The following is a 6,668-nucleotide window of genomic DNA, read 5'->3' on the forward strand; positions in this document are numbered from 1 at the left end:
CTAGATGTTGTGAGTTTATGAACACTACCTGTTTGTTAATATGCCTAGCCGAGAGGAATTTGGTGGATCGAGCTGTGTTTTGAGAGGTCTGTGGAGTCTTGGTTTTGGTTTATGGTTCTTGTGAAATATTGTTTTCTATGAAGTCTTTCAATGGGTTTTATGCTATAGTTCATGATAGATTCGGATAGACTATGGATGATTCACACTTTGATGGTTTACACTTTTGGTTTAATTTTCCTGCAGTTCTGGTGGTGTTGACCTACCCACTAGTTGAGGTTTTGGATTGTTTTTTTCGTGGCTTAGTCATGCTTCGCCGGAATGTGCTCTTATTCTTGAATTAGTTTTGAAATTGATACGAGATTAAATTGATGTGTGTTGTTTGAATTGTCATGATCAATTAATTGACTATAGCTAATGGCCAAAAACGGTTTATTGCTTTGGGAAGAATGGTTCTATTTATTTAATTGTGCAGAATGTTATGTGCAGCTTATGTTCTCATATGTGGATAGTATTGCAAGACTTGGTTCACACGTTAGAATGGACTTAAATGCTTTCATAAAATTGTCCTTTCTGTTTCATCTTTTGTGATTTTTCCCCTTGTTCTCACTATGCATGATATTGGATACAGAATAAGGTAAAATGATATGTTGACAGTAATTGGATAAATTGAGATATTGTTATATTTATATTATGGGTAGAATAAGTTTTATGTGGCTAATTGGTTGAATATGTGCATATGTGGTAGCAGTACGGGATGGGTGACCCGGGATGAGCTCCGGGGAGGGTCCATCCAAACTTGACTGATACTGGAATTTATGTTAGCTTCGGCTATATGACTGCATGTTCTCTAGGAGGTACCTCTAGGATCATGGGACTGGATTGACTGGCTCTAATTGTGGTTACCGGATATGCGATATATTCACCTTTATTAGCTGTGTAGGAACTTTATTTACCGCATTTTCTTTCTCTGTTATACAGCATTTTGTATATGTGTTTACTATCTAGCTCCTATCTCTATTACTTTATGGATGTCATGTTTCATCACATGAGATTATATACTTGCTGGGTTGTAGGCTCATGATGACAACATTACAGGTGAGGATGTGTCTCTGGACACGACGGAGGGCTTATGGACGGAGTAGGCGAGGAGGCGGGATGGACGCATGGCATTGTCCGAGAATTAGGAGTGCTGAGCTTATGTTCTCCATGGGAAGGGTTTTTGCTTTGGTTTTGTCGAGAGTTCTTGGTGGGGTTTTCTCTTTGTTAAACTCTGGTGTGGGTTGATGGCTTTTACTTCCGATAAAGTAAATGTTTGATTTAGTATCATGTTATAAGGATATGCTTAGTTTGTGTTTGGTGGGTTGATGCAATGAAAAAAAAAACTGAGGGTTGGTTACGGGATGTTTCAATAGGTATATATCTAAACCTATGTAAGCATATCAGCATAAGTAAGCAACAGCATTAGAAGGTATAATAATAACAGCGTATGCACACATGGACACTTCCGCCCACGCCTCTGCACCGTGACCCCTGTATGGTCGAGGGGTCAGGTCAGTGACAGACTATACACCACTCCAGCTACCACTACTCTCGATTGGCCGAGGGGATAGTTACATAGTAACTAACTAGCTACGTCTGCGACATGGGTCCCTGCTGCTTGCAACTCCAGCTATCACTACCCTAGACTAAGCGAGTGGGAGCACGACAGGACAAGCGGCACGCTCCAGCTACCACTACCCATGAGTAGCCGAGTGTGTGGCCTTGGCCAACGACCCTCTCAACCACAAGGGAGAAATGGTCACTGCCATGCACGTAATGGCATGATGCGTTAAATGTAGCATTCGTCATATACATATAAACAGAAATCAGGTATGCTATATGAAGCCAGCATGCTTAGTAATGTGTGTAAATAAACAACATTCAAGCAAGTAAGCACGGTATCTAGTATCTGCTAAATATCATAGATGACAAGAGAGACTGTATAGATATAGAAATGAGTAGCTCAAAGATCGGGTGGATAAGCATCAAGCACAAGAAAAATACGAGTGGAGTCAGGATAAACACTGTAACTATCTGAATATTTAGCTCATGCACTAAGATTAATGTACTAAAGAGATAAAGCGAGAAGTACCTTCCTTTATATGTCGATCATGGTAAAAAATCTCACGTCGATACACTTATCTCGAATCAACGTCCTGCGAATAATATGATATATGGTTTAGCTAATCACATATACAACAACTAGCTAAACACCAAAACTCAATCCTAATTCGATTAGGTAACTATGTTTCCATTCCATTTGGTAATCCAATACTTCTTCGTAGATAAAATCTTGGTGAATTAATTCAACTAGAGAAATCAACTTATAAATGAAGCTCTAATTTCATAACTAAATAGATTAAGCAACCCTAACCATTTAACCTCCAATTAGAGTATACTAGAAGCATAATCAATCTAAAACTCAGTTGCTTCATTATCAATCGATCAATCCATCCACAAAGAATCACAACTACACTGGATTAAGCTAACTTGAGTCAACTATTAAGCATCATAAACCAAACCTACATAGTCCATCCACATGATTAGTTTAGGTTTAATTATATCATCCAACAAATCCAATAATACTCAATCAACACAATCATTTTCTCCTCCATTTCGCATTCATATTTAGTAATCCATATATAACCAAACTTAACAACATCATCAATTAACAAATCAAATCAGAGCAGAATTGAAATTCAACTCTAAAACTCACGCAAATTGGATTTCTCCTTTGTCAACTCATGGCTGGAGGAGTTTCGTGTTAGTAATTAGCCCTAAGAGCCAATCATGATATGATTAGGCCTTTTGGTTACTAATTGAGTTAGACTCAAATGAACTCACTCATAGGATTGAGTCCAATCCTAATTAGACACATTGGATTAATGGGTTAGACTTATTGGGTTATTGGATTATTGGTTAATCCAATATAATAAATCCAACCCATTAAGAGGAATACAAAGAGACAAAAAACCCTTGGTATTCATTAGATGAATATAAATAGGTTTTTGGATTTTATTTTTCATTAGATGAAAAAAATGTGACTCTAGAGATTCCATCTTCTTCCTCCTCCTTCCATGGCCGATTCTTGATGTTTGGCCGAACCATGCTTCTTGCTATCACAAGAAGATGGTCCTTCTCCGAAGGCTTCGTTCGTGCGACGAACGAAGGATATGTTCATGTGGATACCGTAGAGGCGCGGATGCTTGAACGCGCTGAGATCTGGATCCAAAGAAAAGGTTGTTGTCGGGATTATGAAGGGCACGCAACAAAGGTATAATCCTATCATGTAGCTTAGCATACAATATTACCATGAAAATTGTTTCTTCCCTTCGCATGGATCCGCTGGATAAGAGGATCTAGTATTTTTCCGCTCATGATAGAAATGGATCACTAATATGGTTATGATAATTTTTAAAAAATTAAATGATAATTTGAAATTTTCTTACATGTTTTTTTGTTGGTATAATAATTTTCAAGACCATTTAGGTAACTTAAAAATATTATAATTATCAATTTATCCTTATACAAAATAAACATTTCTTTACATACTTTAAATAACTTCCTATGTTGAAAGTATAAAATCTTAAGTTATCCTTATCACATAAAAGTAACATATGTTTCTAACCATATAAATAGTAGATCAAAATGGACATATTATTCAATTAAATTTAAAAGCTAATCAAGTTTGTGTTTCACATCCATCTTAATATTAGAGACATGATAATGGACACAAAGAAAATTAGCTTAGCTATCCTCTTTATGTTATCCATTTTTATTATTCCGACAACATCTAGAGAGCTTGCTCCTACACCATCATTGAAAGGAATTGATTTTTTTGAATTACTATGTAAGTTATTAATATTATTTTCATACATTGTTTGAAAGCATAAATCTCAAGGCATCGGAGTGAAATATGCTATGAAACTAAGTGACATTACATATTTAGATAATCACCTTATCTTTATTGTTCCTAAATTTAAATCTCAAAGTTTTTATACAAAATATTTATTTTTGTGTGTATGATTATCAAATTACAAATACTAAGAGTACTCATTTCTATTTACTAATATGCAGTTAACCAACTTGCTGAAATTACGGAAAAAGGACAAGGCATATTTTTCGCAAGGAATCAATTAATTGGAAATCGTAACATGCAATGTTGGCTATGCTTGGATCCCCCTAGACAGTATGATTAGTCATATCTATAAGAAATAAATATATGTTAAATAAACTACTTTTAAAAATATCTAATTGAGGTATGTGCATGAATCATATTTAAGTGATCTAAGATAATATACTTCAAATTATTTTTTAAAAAATTAATAGAAATATTGAGCCTATCAAAAATGAATATACATTCTATAAAAGTATTTAAATTAAAAATAAATTTATCATTTGGAAAAATTATTGAAATTTTTATTAGTAATCTTAAGAATATACTAAACTATATTATAGTTTATATTAATATTAACTAAAATAAAGTTATAATAAAAGATGCAATGAACAAGTAAATATGAAACTATTCAATTAACAAATTATAGCAATGCTTATAAATGTCAAGATTTGGTAACCATAGTCCCCACGAGGTTCCCATTTGGCTAAAGGGGGGCAGACTAGGTACGGGGCAAAGGACCAATTCTCCGAGGGTGCATATCCTTTTGAAAAAAAAAACCCCTTTCACCCCCTATCCACTTGGCGGTAGGCTATAAATTAACCCCGTGATTTACCTCCAATATATAACTTAGAGACCGGTTGTAAGGGCCTCATAGGGTGAGCGTAATCACCTTTTATAATAAAAAATATTTGTTACATATAATTTAGTGTAAAAATAGCATCACTTTTTTTACTAAAATTATTAATTTTAATATAAAATATGCTTTAAATTGTAATTATTCAACTTTTTAACTATAAAAATCCTAAAATTTAGTTGATAATTTAAATAATTAGATATAATGAAAAAAATATATTGATGATAATAAATAAAAAAATTATCAATACTATGAAATATTTAAATGATAACATAAGTTTTTTTACAAAATTACAATTGATCAAAAAAATGTTTTTATTATTATCCATATAAATTTAAATGAAAACATAAGTTTAACCCTATGTTGCTTGAAAAAAATATGCAAATCACTAAAAATTTTAATGTTTCAAAGAAAGGTTTTCTTGAAAAATCACAAAGTTACATGAACATCATCAAAATTTTCAAAAATGATACAAAATTGAAAGATGACTATAAGTTTCATTAAACTCAACATTAAATGCCTTAGTTTTGAATCAATACAAGAAAAAACTTTACTTTTAAACACAAACTAAAAGAAAATTGTAAATTTTGGTATTTGATATAAATATAACATATCAATACATTGAACTTCTCCTGAGCTAATCAATGATTACTATTTTGATACTTTTGATTTAATAAAAAAATTATAAATTCTAGTTTATTAGCTTTCCATCTCACGTGAAATTTAAGAGTCTCAATACAAATATTAAGTTCAACCCTGTATTTTGAGTGAGACATAAATAATGTATCAAAACTTTGTTATGTGATGATGCAAATCTAACCTTGCAAAACAAAGCAACAACCATAATATAAAGATATTGGTTGAAATTCAACATGGTCTGCTTTTCTAAAATACTATATGGAAGAGTTAATTATTTGGGAAAAAAAATAAATTTGACCTGAATAGATTCACCATTTACTCCATATGAACTCATATCCTAAAAATAAACTTTTATTTCATAGCTTCTATTATCTACTCCAAGATAGGAATTTTGTTTCTTAGATTCCTTGTAAACAATCCATTTTTTATAGAAATTAACCCTTTATCTCTCAAGATCATGTCCCACATGGATTTCTAGTCCTTGATCCCAATTTTTGATTTCTTGATACTAGTTTCAAAGCCACAGATTTACGAGGTCTATTACACATGTTTCTGATTTTATGGTTTGTTTTTTTCGATGCAACTTTTGAGTTCTAGGACTAGGCAACTGTAGGACATCTCCAAGATATAGGAAATGAAGTTATATTTCTGGTGATTATCTTTTCTTTTGTGATGACTATGTTAGATATCAGAAAATTTAATTTATAGGGTCATTTGAGAAATAGCCTTATAGAATTTATTTTGGAATTTTTAGAAATTTTCTGGCAATTTTTCGGAGCTCTTACGACGAGTTTTGAGGGGATGAATCGACGGGTGCAGATAAAGCCTGTTTGAGATACCCGTCTAAGTGTGGAAATGTTTATTATATAAATTCCTTTTTCTTTTATTTGTTGGATCGAGATCGCGCTAGAGGGGGGGTGAATAGCGCTCGCGGCTATTTTTGTCGTATCGGAAACGTAAAACTACCAAAGTAAATATACGCAGCGGAAGTAAAGAATGCAATCACAGAAGGACACAGATAGTTTTACTTCGTTCGGAGCCTAGGTCGACTCCTACTCGAAGGCCCGCGATCCTTGATCGCTTTCGGTGGGCAACACTTATAAGTACGAAAAAGAGTACAAGATTTACAATCAGTACAATAATTAAAAACAAGTTTACCGACGACAGAATCGTAATCTCAAGCTCCCGGTCGTCGTGGACTTGTAACAGCACTTGAATAGCACGCAGCACAAGGATTGC

Source organism: Zingiber officinale, chromosome 11A (genome assembly GCF_018446385.1).
Source record: "Zingiber officinale cultivar Zhangliang chromosome 11A, Zo_v1.1, whole genome shotgun sequence".
Lineage (NCBI taxonomy): Eukaryota > Viridiplantae > Streptophyta > Magnoliopsida > Zingiberales > Zingiberaceae > Zingiber > Zingiber officinale.